The sequence below is a fragment of the Mus musculus genome, chromosome 13 (genome assembly GCF_000001635.26).
Source record: "Mus musculus strain C57BL/6J chromosome 13, GRCm38.p6 C57BL/6J".
Lineage (NCBI taxonomy): Eukaryota > Metazoa > Chordata > Mammalia > Rodentia > Muridae > Mus > Mus musculus.
This window is the reverse complement of record NC_000079.6, coordinates 41,644,684-41,657,567: the sequence shown is the minus strand read 5'-3', so window position 1 is coordinate 41,657,567 and position 12,884 is coordinate 41,644,684. Positions and strand designations below refer to the sequence as shown.

At 45.1% G+C, this 12,884-nt stretch overlaps 1 long non-coding RNA gene across 1 annotated transcript; it reads right to left on the bottom strand.

Moving 5' to 3' along the window:
* Window positions 1-3,820: 3,820 nt before the first annotated feature.
* Gm5082 lies at window positions 3,821-8,721 on the bottom strand. Its single transcript, XR_003950655.1, has 3 exons — window positions 8,058-8,721; window positions 6,672-7,562; window positions 3,821-3,921 (listed from the first exon to the last, which is right to left on the bottom strand). It is a non-coding gene; the product is annotated as a predicted gene 5082 (long non-coding RNA).

Below are 12,884 nucleotides of genomic sequence, written 5' to 3'. Positions count from 1 at the left end.
GTTTTGGAGTCCACGAAGCTGGATGTTTTAATAGTTCCAATCTAGCACTGAGAACCTGGAAATTCCTTGTCTCAGGTATGGAGCTCACCTTGAAAGGCTGAAGAACTTGGAGTGTAATGTGAACGAGCTGTGGCTGGAGAAGAGGTAGATGCGCATGCTCAAAAAGAAGTGAAGTCAGGTGTGTGCACACTGATCTTACCTTGAACTTCTTTTCTAGCAACTCCCAACCCTAGAAGATGTCACCTCTATTGAGGACAGGTCTTTCCGTCCCAGTCCCGGTTTAACATGACAGTCCTCTCTAGAAATGGCTCCACAGACACACAGGAACAAATAATGTCCTGAGTATCTCTCAGTGCAGTCAACTTGACAGCCAGGACCAAGCATTCATACCTTCTAGCCAAGAGTCTCTTAGGCAACTCTTATGAAGGACAACATTTAATTCTGGCTGGCTTACAGGTTCAGAGTCTCAGTCTATTATCATCAAGGCAGGAGCATAGCAGCATCTAGGCAGGCATGGTGCAGGAGGAGCTGAGAGTTCTCCATCTTCATCTGAAGGCTGCTAATGGAAGACTGGCTTCCAGACAGCTAGGGTGAGTGTCTTAAGTCCTACACCACAGTGACACACCTACTCCAACAAAGGCCATACCTCCTAATAGTGCCACTCCCTGAGGCAAGTATATACAAGCCAAGTATATACACAGGGGTCACTAGCTTGAGCATGGCTGGAGCCAGTCCGATGAAAGGGACAGTGAGTTGGATGTGATAGCAGCCAGAAGCTTAACAACCAAAGAGCTATTGACTCTTTATTATAACTGTGACTTTAAAATCAAAATGGGAGGAAATGAATGGCAGATAGGTGAAACCATTACTTCACGGTACGTTTGTATTTATAACTTCGTGCTAAGTATATTCAACCTTCATTTGCTGATCATTCCTCAGACTTGCAGGGAATTCCTCATTCCTCAGGTTTGCAGAGGAATAAGAAAGTGGAATCAGCTATCGAGGTCATTCGTGAACTGGCTTCACCTCTGCTCCTTCCTAAGAAAAGAGCCAGTAGCCGCCACGCCAAGAAACGAGAGCCAGGAAAGGTCCCTGGAAAATGGTCATTTCGGAAAATGAAGAGAGCAAAGCCACAAGAACTACGTTTTGACAATATGATGAACCCGCGGGTCATGGAACCTTTTAGTTCTTGGGATTTTAGGATGCAGGGGAGAAGAGCTAGAACTGAGAAGTCTACAAAAGCAAGCAAACAAACAATGAATGTAGAGAGACTGCAAAGCAGAGCCAAGCCTCGTCCACCCCATAATGTTATTGGGAATTGACTTGATGTGGGAGACAGCAGAGAATTTTGAAAACAAACTTACTATCAATGAACTTAGCAGAACACAGTATGCAGACAATTCAGAAAGTATCATGGCAAAGCAAACCACCCAAGTCCAACAGAGCCAGGCTAGAGAGGAAGACAAAGAGGCACAAAAGGGAACAGGAACGGAGGCCTGGGGAGAGAGACAGGGAGAGAAGGGAGAAGGGAGAAAGAAAGGGGAGGAAGATATCATGGGAATCCAGAATTTGCATGCACACACACTCTGCCGAGTGGGGACATGGTTACACAAGAACAAAGCCCGAGTCTCACTCAGGCAGAAAGACAAGGCACTGTCACCCTGACCCCACAAAGTGAAGCACAGGCTGGAGTGGTTCGACCTCTGGCTTGTCCCCACCTCCTGCCTCTGTGAAGAGAGAGCATTCTTTTGATAATTTTTCCTTTTCAAGGAGATAATACTCTCACCAAAAGGTCAGGCAGCTAAAAATATTCTTGCTCGGATTTTCCGTGAGCATTTCTGCATGATTTCTTTGCTTTCAGTCTCGCCTCGGAGGAATGGCGGAAAGATTTTTCCACCTGCAGGGAATCATTTTCCAGGCACTGGTGCCAACGTTTGTCTTCTCAGTCTTCTGCCTTCATTCCACCCACTGTGGACTCACCAGTCAGTGTCCAAAGGACCAAAAGAATAAGTTTACTGCAAAAGAGAAAACAGAGTTAAAACAATTCTTTGGGGAGGGGAGAAGGGGCCTTCGAGTCAGGGTTTTTTCCGGGTAGTCCTGGCTATCCTGGAACTCTAGGCTGGTCTAGAACTCATAGAGATCTGCCTGCTTCTGCCTCCCAAGTTCTGGGATTAAAGGTGTGTATCTACCATCGCCTGGCTATTCCTCTGACATTTTAAGCTCTAAAGCCAAGGTTCCTTTTTTTTTTTGGCAATTCCCTTTAGGACAGCAAAGCTATTGACTAATGCACTCACTTTACATGTGCAGAATTAAAACCTTTGGAATGGGGCTCCCAGTCGCAGTGCAGCACCCAATCTCCTGGAGGAAGGTGTAGCAGTTCTCTATTGACCATAGCACACGCAAAGATGGCTGCCCCAAGATGCTACTTGGAATTTCTATTTATGGAATTACTTATCTGGGCTAAGACATAGGTTGCTCTTCACTGGGATCTTCCAGAACATCCTGCCCTCTGATTCTTTATAAGGTACACATCTGTTCTTGATCACATAGTATGCCTTAGTCAGGTTGCCATTACTGTAACAAATTCCCGAGATAGCTCACCTGCATAACAGGAAAGGTTTGTTAAGGCGCCAGTGGTCTGTTGGCTCTGCTGCTTTGGGCAGGAGCATGCCACAGAGGGGGCTGCTCCCCTTGTGGCTGTCAAAAAAGCAATGAAAACAAGAGGCCTGGGGCTCAAATCCTCTGCAAGGGTAAACCCAATGACCTAACTTTTACTAACTAGCAGACTCCATCTCAAAAAGGTTCCTGCACCCCCCAATAGTACCACAGACAGGTGGCCAAGCATTCAACAACATGTAGGCCTTGGAGGCACACCCCAGATACAAACTATATCACAGCCCAGAATTTAAATGTTCAGGGTAACTTAGTGTGATGACTATTCCGGGTTGTCAACTTGACTACATCTGGAATGAACTACAACCAAGAAATGGAGGGCACACAGGCTTCTAACCTGGATCTTGACATGGAGATCTTGAGGCATAATGGCCATGAAAAGCTTAGGCCCTGGCAAGGCAGAACTCACCTTTAATCCCAGGAGACTGGGGCAAGGAGATCTAGAGTTCAAGGTCAGTCTGGGACAAAGCAAGTCCAAGATCCAGGCATGATAGGCCACACCCTCTGCTGGAGGCCTATATAAAGACATCGGAAGAAGGAAGATTCACTCATCTTTGCCTGCTTGCACTTACTTGCCAGCACATCTATTAGAACCTACTTCTACAGAAGACCAGCTGAAACAACTAGCCTCATGGGACTGAGCAACTACTAGATTCTTGGACTTCCCATTCACAGCTACCCATTGTTGGGATAGTAGGTCTGCAGACTGTAGGTCATTACAATAAATTCCCTTAACATATAGAGCTTTCCATAAATTCGGTGACTCTAGAGAGCCCTGACTTATACACTTGGCATCTATATTCTTGTGACAACTGCCCTACCTAACTTGGCTTGGAAATCACTTCCTGGTTAAGCAGGAAAGACTCCTACACAAAGGAGGTCTAGGCCTACTGGGCTATTAAGCCCTGCAGGCTCATTGTTTCAGTAGCCCAGCCCTGGGTAACCCCTTATGAGCAACAGTCTCTGAGATGGAATAGCAAGATGTCAAATTCCTTTCATATCTGAGCAAATTTATGACCTGCTGTTTTTTCCCACTTGGAGCAAATTTCTCTCCCAACTTCCTTCTCTTCCTCCCGCATCTTCTTCCCTCCTTTTCCTCCCTCTTTCTCTTCCTGCTTCTCTCCTTTCTTTCTTTTCTCTTGGCATTAATTTTAAAAAGTGTATTTGTTTGCATGCCTGTCTCTCCATGGCACACTCTTCTCTGTGTCACTCTTTATTCTTTTCAGGTCTTGACCAGTCTTAACAGCTCTGTGAGAAAAAGGGCAAAGAATGCATCGTTATAAAGGTATTCTGACATCTGCTAGAGTGAGAAAGATCTTTGTAGTAGGGATGTTCCAAAGGAGAACAGAGCCTGGACTCAACTCCAAATGTAGCAAGGGAGGTGGAAGATTCACACAGCCGAGGAACAGAGTGAGGGACCAGTGAATGGAAAATTACTCAAAGGAGACATCAGGGCAGGGCAATCTTGTGGATCTGCCTTAACAGGATCCTCTGCTAAGCCTGGGCTAGAAAGGCCAAGGTTACAAATACTGAGAAGTTTCTCTTTGCAAAAGACAGACACCATTATACCAATCCACAGCTGGGCACAATGCAGAGAACAGTTGATCATGGGGTGTCCAAGCCCAAGGGACACACAAATTATACCACTACTTTTACACTTAAGATTCAGGAGACATAGCAGGAGAGGAAGTGGGAATATTGTAAGGGCCAAAGGACCAGGAAATCTGGTTTGAGATTGTGTCAAGATGTTGAGAGAGAGAGGGAGGGAGGGAGGGAGGGAGGGAGGGAGAGAGAGAGAGAGAGAGAGAGAGAGAGAGAGAGAGAGCACCTTTGACCACAGACTATTCATAATCACCCAAAATCTCTTCTCAACTAGATCTTGAGTTTGGGGCCAGTGTTCTGTGTGTCACATAAATTTAGCCAGAATTTGACTCCATCACTCAGAATTTTCCACCGTCTTAGCTAGGGTTTTACTGCTGTGAGCAGACACCATGACTAAGGCAACTCTTAGAAGGACAGCATTTAATTGGGGCTGGCTTATCTGATTTGAAATGCTCTCATTTGTTCCTGTATGTCAAAGTTTAGAAAAAAAAAAGAAATTTAAATAAAAAGGAAGAAAGAGAAAGGAAGGGAGGTGAAGGACAGGAAGAGAAGGGATGCCAGGGAGAGAGGGTTTGTCCTTCATGGAATGGTCAGCATGGGAACCCCCAAGGCTTGAAAGGGAGCCCTCCCGTTCTGTTAGTGGGAAGGTAATTCGGGGCAGTCACTATGAAAGACAGTATAGTGGATGCTCAAGAAACTCGACATAGAACTGTCCTATGATCCAGCCATCCCACTGCAGAAAAAATATTTTACAGAAATAAGAATGGTATCACGTGCCTTCAACCCTCTGTTTACTCCAGCATCATTTATGACAGCTAACATATGGAGACATCCTGAGCATCTACTGATGGCAGGATGTATAAAGTAAGTGTGGTGTATAGACGATACTATATGGGAAGAAGAAGAAGAAGAAGAAGAAGAAGAAGAAGAAGAAGAAGAAGAAGAAGAAGAAGAAGAAGAAGAAGAAGAAGAAGAAGAGGAGGAGGAGGAGGAGGAGGAGGAGGAGGAGGAGGAGGAGGAAGAAGAAGAAGAAGAAGAAGATGAGGAAGAAGAAGATGAGGAAGAAGAAGATGAGGAGGAGGCAGAGAAGGAAGCTGTTTGCAGCAATATGTTTCACGTGAAGTGAAACAAAGCAAGCATAGAAATGTAACCTCATGATCTATTGATGTGTGTCTATATAAAGAACACTGAGAAGCAGAGAGCAGAAGAGTCTATAGGGCCAGGGTGTGTGCAGCAGTATGGCAGTATTAGAAAGATGTTGGTCAAAGGATCAGGAATGTGATTACACAGGAGAGTAAGGACAAGGGCTCTCCTGAGTAACACACATGACAGTTGGCAGAAAGGTTCTGAGTGCCAGGGAAAGCGTAGATATTAAATACTCTCACCATGAGTCAATATTGAACACCACTTATGCTACTTGGCATGATTACCATTGCATGATGCAAATGTATGTCAAAGCATCATGCAGTATACCAGAAACAATGCGCATTGCTTTTCCTTGCCACTTATCTAGGGGAATGATAGATGGTGAATGGATACATGGGTGGATAGGTTTTATATGTATGTACGCATGTATGTATGTATGTATGTATGTATATGTGTGTGTGTGTGTGTATATCACTGAACACACCACAGTTTCCTTGAGAATAAGGTTACCCTTGTATGTAACTCCAATATAGTTATAAATCAGTAAATTTAACACTGATGTGACATTATAATCTATACTTGTATGGGATGATGGCTCAGTCAAGTAAAGTGCTCGCCTTGCAAGCACAGGGACCTGAATTTAGTCCCCAAATGCCTCACCTCAACCCCCAAAGATATCAGGCGTGAGTGTGGTGACATGCATTTGTGGTTCTGGCACCAACCTTGTGTGCAATGTGTACTTGTATGCACATGTGTGAATGTCACAGAAGGAAGAAAGCAGAGCAAAGCAAAGCAAAACAAAATCCAAAGCCCATTTTAAATACAGTGGTGGGAACCTTTAAGCGGAGACGGCTCAGCTACAGGCCTCAGATGCTATCTGGCAACACTCGGAGCTTTTTTGGTTGATGGACACTAAGGTTTTGCTAACACATTCCTTGTTTGTTTGTTGTTTTCTTTTGTTTTGTTTCGCTGTCAGCCAGAGAATGTTAGGTCAGTCACCAGGGTGGTAGGCAAGGAAAGACTATTTAGGAGACTGAGGTTAGGCCAAGATCATTGGTAACTGCGCTCTGGACCCCCAACATTCCAACCCATCTACCAGAACTGCTGAAGCTCTCATCAGTTAATCAGCCCTGTAGCAGGGCCATTGGGAGGGGCAGTGTCTCCCTGGGAACAGTGAGTTTTCAGTGTGTGGTTTGAGGATGAACAGCACACACGTGAAGAACAGAGAACAAACTCGGATGCGTCCTTACCTCCACCTTGTGGTTGATGCAAGGTCTGCATAAGGCAGGCTGACTGACCCATGAGCTCCTAGACATTCTCCTGCCTCCACCTCCCATCTCCCTGTAGGGGCACTGAGACTAAAGACATGTGCTACCACACCAGGGCGTCGACGTGTTTTCAGGCTGAAAGTCTTCATCACACTTGCTTGGCAAGAGCTTTATCCACTGAGCCATCTTCCCCAGCCCCTCCTCGAATTCAGTGTTGTCTCCCTTTGTTCTGCAGTGCTGGAAAAGACGTCCCGTGGGACGGTTGTGTGTCACTTTTCCCATCACTGTGACCAAATCCCTGATGGAAATGCCTAAGGGGAGGGAAGACTTACTTTGGCTTAAAGCATTCATTCCACAGTCACTTGGCCCCATGAGCTCTGGCTGAGCATCCGGGTATAGAAGGATATACGGAGGCTTTTCCTCGAGTTTAGACACCAGGAAGAAGAGAGGACAATAGGAAGGAGCCAGGGAGAATATGACTCAAAGACCTGTCTCACTACTCCAGTGGCCTACTTCTTTCAGACAAACCTCACCCTAGAATGGCTTCACAGGCTCCCAGAATAGCGACAGCATATAGAGACCAAGTGTCACACTCCACACAACAGCGGTCCTCTTCCTTCAGGAGGCTCCTTGTTTTTCTTTTGAGACTTTACTCCAATTATCAATCTACCAATGCCTCCCCCTTCTTCCTTCCTTCTCCCCTGGCCTCTTTCCTCCTGACCCAGGCATTTGCTCAGGCCCAGCCTTACCTATGAGAGGTTTTGATGCTAGGATCATCCAGGGACTGTGGCTTGTGGGAAACGTGGTGGACGCACCGCAAGGAGTGATGGATCACATGAAGAACATGCCTTCCACCCAGAAAGACTTCCGTTTCTAGACACGGTGAAGATGGAGTCAATAGATCAGGGACAGAAATATCCCCTTGACCTGTACAAACTGTTTGCTCTGTGTCTCACAGCTAAATTCTCATTTTATGAGAGTTTACGTCTAAGCGTTTGCAACATTTTTGGCCCCACATAGTTTCCATAGGATGGCCATTGGCGAGAACCCCCACCAGGCTGCCTGCTCTAACTAACTACCTTGGAAGAGGAGAAAAAGAGAAACTACAAAAGCAAATTTTGTTTTGGAGTCGCAGGCTTGCATTGACAGGCTGGGGTCAATTGGTTTCACCTCCTGTGATCTGCTGCTTTGCAGGGAGGTCACTGGGCAGATTAAGTTTCAGGACAACATCTTCTTGAGATAGCCCAGGTGGCTGTCTGCCCAAAACAACTAAACCTGATACTAATAAAGGAAGAAAAAAAAAGATAGGTGAGGGTCTCATACCAACCCAAACAACACAGGTTAACTTAATTATCATGCAAAACATACCTTGTTCTCCGAAAGGTTACTAAAAGATAGTATATTCCCAAGGCCTGGGTACCAGATGGAGGTGTGAAGACATCGGTAGGCAGGTTTTAACAAAGTGAGGAAATCTTTGCCACAGGTCCCAGACGTTGGCTGATGTCCTGTCCTGCTTAGCAGTTAGGTCATCGGAAGCTAGTGGGCTGGAGAGCTGACATATTCCATAGGCTTAAAGGTTCCTCCTGATAGTTAAAGCCTGTCAGGTCAGATACGGAGGTGGGTGATAAAAATGCCTATTAAGGAGACTGAAGACAGCCAGTGATGCTTTTGGCTCTTGATCTGCAACATTCCAGTCCTCCACTGTCACAGAAACTTCAATATGGTATCTAGTCTTTATCATAGGCATGGCGTTGGGGGAGGGGGCCGTGTTGGGCGGCGCTGCAGTCTATGCAAGATAGAAAGAAAAACCCCTTGCTCAGTGCCACACCATTCTCTGTTGTAGGTGATCAGTGCAGGGTGGGCTCAGAAAGGCTGGGTAACGAGTAGAGCAGGCAGCTGTGTGGCTGGGAAACTGAACTGTTTATAGTGCAGAATAGCCCCCTCCCCCACCACACACACACACACACACACACACACACACACGCACGCACGCATACACAAGTTCTCAGCTACAGAACATTTACAGGTGAGTTTTGCTCCACTGTTAGTTTCTTTTCCTTTTTACTATTTTATTTATTTTATGTGTGTATTTGTCTGAGTATACACATGTGGACCACATGTGTGAAGCACCTGTGGAGAAGAGGCATTGGATCCCCTGAAACTGGAGTTACCCGTGGCTGTGAGTTACCCTGTGGGTGCAGGGAGACCAAACCCAGGTCCTCTGCAAGAGCAGCCAGTGCTCTTAACTGCTGAGCCATCTTCCCAGCCCCAAGTTCCATGGTTTCTTTTTCAGGCTTGTTCAGCCTTCCAGGAAATTGTTGGTGTAGCTTTTGAAATCATCTCATGTCCAAAGCTTTCCAGTCTCAAGGAAATTATGGTTTTCAAGGCTCAAAGAAATGATGCTACAGTCCCAGCATCTAGTAATTGGCTAAGGTGGGATCAGATGGGGATTCTGAGAGGGAAACCTTTGATCTTTCCTATCAAGAAAGGAGCTGCTGAAAAGATGACAGGGCAGACCGCAGACTCTGCTGTGGTTTGGGTGTCCGTCCAGCGTTTGGGTACTGGAAGCTTAGTCTTCAAAACCATGGTGATGACTTTGGGAAGTAATGAGGGATAGCTGAGGTCACCAGAATGGGACCTTTCGGTATCACTGGCTTTAAGAGAAGAAGAGAGGGCTGGGTTGGTCCCTTGCCTTGTCTTACCATGTGATCCCCTCCACCTTGCCACGATGCAACAAGAAGTCCATCACTAGATGCCACCCAGCTCCATGCTTTGGGACTTCCCAGGGCCCAGAACTGTCAGCTAAATAAACCTACTCATTCTAAATGATTTGCTCTCCGGTATTCTGTCACAGCATGGACTAAGACAGCAATCCATCTCTCTTACCTTATAATTTTAGATGGAGATGTATTCTTTTTTTCATAGAAAGTAGATTGGACAAAGCATTATTGTTCTGCCTCCAGTGTAAAGTCCAAACTCATTGTTCTGGTACTCTTGGCAGAACCATCCTGGTAAAAGCAAGGCTATTCTAAAGAGAGATATTTGTGCCCCTCCCTGTGGTTATCAGACTACCGAACAATGGTCTCCAAGGAATTGGAATTTCCCCAGGAATCTCTTGCTGGGAAAGGAGAAGACTGAAGCCCTAAAGCTTGTGCCAGCCAAAGGAGGGACTTGTTTCCCAGGAAGAGACTTCACATTATTCTGACCTATCCGATGACCTTGCTGGATAGACCGGAAGCCTAGACAATGATGGATCAGTGATGACTGGGGCTACATCTAAATCCAAACCTCATGTCCATACTCCAAATTCAGGGTGTCACTCAACTTATCTTCCCCACGTGGCCACCAGGAGTAAATCTCCTCTCTCTGCTTGTCACTAGTATTTGTTTCATTGTCTGTTGGTGACAAATGGCCAAGCCTATCTCTTAGGGGACCAGGATGAAAGATCTGGCCCTAAGAACTCTGGTGACATTGACTCTTGTATCCAGTGCCTATTCATTTTTGAGGCCCGCCCAGCACCATCTCCCTGTGAGTTTCAATCACTTATATCTCATACCAAGCATGCAGGCCTCACATTTGGGTTCTTTTGCTCCATCCCCCCAGGTGCTCATCTCTGTTATTTTCTTGGCTAAAGACCCCACATCTACTTTTAGAAAACTCATACTTCCAAGTCCAGTCACCAGGGAAGCCACCCATGCTCATGTCGGCCCTTAGGAGCTCCTCTAGTTCACAAATGCTATGATGCTCTTTAGCTTGTACCTCTTGTTTGACATGCACTAGATGCAACTCTGGATGTCTGAGTGTCCCTACATTTACAGGCTATTGAGTTAGGACATGGATAACCAGGGCTAGCCAACAGGCTTGTTTCTGGAAACACAAGTTAGGGAATCCCAGGCATAGATATGCCAGGCATGACATCCTAGGACTGGGATGGTGCTAGTGTTCAGGAGCCTTGCAGAGAGCAATAAAAGAGGTCGGCCAACACTGTAAGACAAGAAAGGGACAATACTGAGTGAGGGGTCTGGGTGAAAATGGATGGTCAAAGCCCTGGTTTAGGTTAGAGGGCTGGAGTTTATTTTTGAGAATGGGAGACCATGTTGAACTTTAAAAATATGCTCACAACACTTTCAAAAAGCCAGAGGGCGAGTTGGGGAGATGTTTGATGTTTTTCTGAATATTCATGGAAATTAAACAAAACTGGAAAGGGTCTTAAGCTCTTTCTACCATCTTAAATATACATATTTAAGTTGTGACTCTCTAAGATAGGGGTATAGAGGTCAACTGTATCCATTTTGGGCTGATACTTCTGTGCAAAAGCCTCTCATTCCATGCCCTTTGGAACATGTTTAATAAATGTTATTTACATTTAGTCTGATCCACGTTTAATTGTGTGTTAAAAAATAGGGAAAGATTGGAGAATTTTAGAGATATATGTTTATTTTGCCAAACTTTACTGTGTTAAAAGCTAGCATTTTGGGGCAATTTTTGAACAAAAGAATGAGACCAGCCCAGATTAGAAGTAGCCAAAATAACCAGACTTCTTTGAGGTATATATACATTACAAAGTTGGAATCCCACCAAGTGGTGTTTTTCAAATTGCTTTTATTTTTTTTTTCAAATTTCATTATCTTCCAGAAATTAAAACACTGAATAGATATTGAAGAAGAAACCAATTCTTACTTATTTTCTTCCACATTGTTCAGATTTTCAATTATAAGAAAAGCCCTGCTTCCACACTGGGGCTAACCTCAAGGGTTCTTTGGTTCATTTTGGGGACAGTTCTTTTGGAAAAGCCCACATCTAGTTTCTTCTTGCTTTAATTCTCTTCTACACTGCAAAGCGAGAAGAGCCTGCCCACTTGTGTCATCACAGAAATGGTGACTGAAGTCAGGTAGACATATTTGAAACGGGGGTATTTTAACATAGAATGTGATCCATGCAAGATAATACCATTCAACATGAAAGAGAAATTCTCTAAGGGTTGCCTGTCAATCTATTATCTCTGCCCCCATCCTCTCCTACAATAGGAGAGGTGACATCATGTTGAGCTAGTCTTTATTTGGGGACACCATTGTAAGCTAAATTCCAGCCTAACCTTTTAATGGCTTCTCCATGACAGATTCTGACACCACAAATGGATCCCGTTGTCACAACTGATATGTTGTCGTTTGATCCTGACAGGAGCTGCTCAGCTCGCTGCTCCGTTTTTTCCACCAGAGCCATGGAGCCAGCTGCTGACACTCTTCAGGCCCTGTCCCACAGACATCTCTCAAACACAGGATCCCACTACTGTGACAGTCAAAGGATCCTTTAGTTCTTTGGTCTATGCTGAACTCAAAATAACCACAAAGACTAGTTCCGACTTAGTGATTTTATTTTTCTGATCCAGCTAGCCAGTGCTACACATTGAATCAGCGAAGAATTAAGAGTCTGGAACCCATACAGGTTTTATTTATGAAGGAAAACAGTCTGGTTAGTTAAGGCCTTGAATAAATACAGGGATACTTTTACAAGTCCACGACACTGCTGTGTAACCATTATGATGAAGGGACTGGGTAACTGCCCCACCCCTAGCACGATCAAACAGAATTCCACCAGAGTCTCAGGTAGGCCTTTCTGCTTTCTTTACAAAGTGTTAAGATGAAGCTTAACATGTAGAAGAGCTGGACTCAGGCTGTCCAGGAAATAATCCATGCCCAAAGAACCCACTGGCCCCCGAGGCTTACCAGAGTCCAGACAAGGGCTGCTGTAGTCACTGTAGGGTGGCCCTCAGAACAGACTTTGTTTAACCAGCTGCCCAAGTTCCATGAAAGACCTTTGTTTAACGAGTAAATGTATTCTGGACAGAAAAGCAGGAACAAAACACACATTGGGGTCTATCCCCATGGAAGAATGCTTTCCTGGTGTGCACAAAACCCTGGGTTGCAACCCAAACAGGACCAACAAATTCCCTAAATAAACAACAATAATGCTTCCCGAGTCATATCAGACTGGGAAGATAAAATGAAGCACGTTGGAGAGGTTTGACATTGAAGGTTGGGAAACAGCAGAATTACTGCTCTGCCAATAATAGCAGCTTTTATATTTCTCTAGGCACACATGAGAACAAACACACACACACACACACACACCACGGGGGTGGGGTGGGGGAGAGAGAGGTTATGATTTAAATTTGAATTTCTCTTGCCTTCTCAT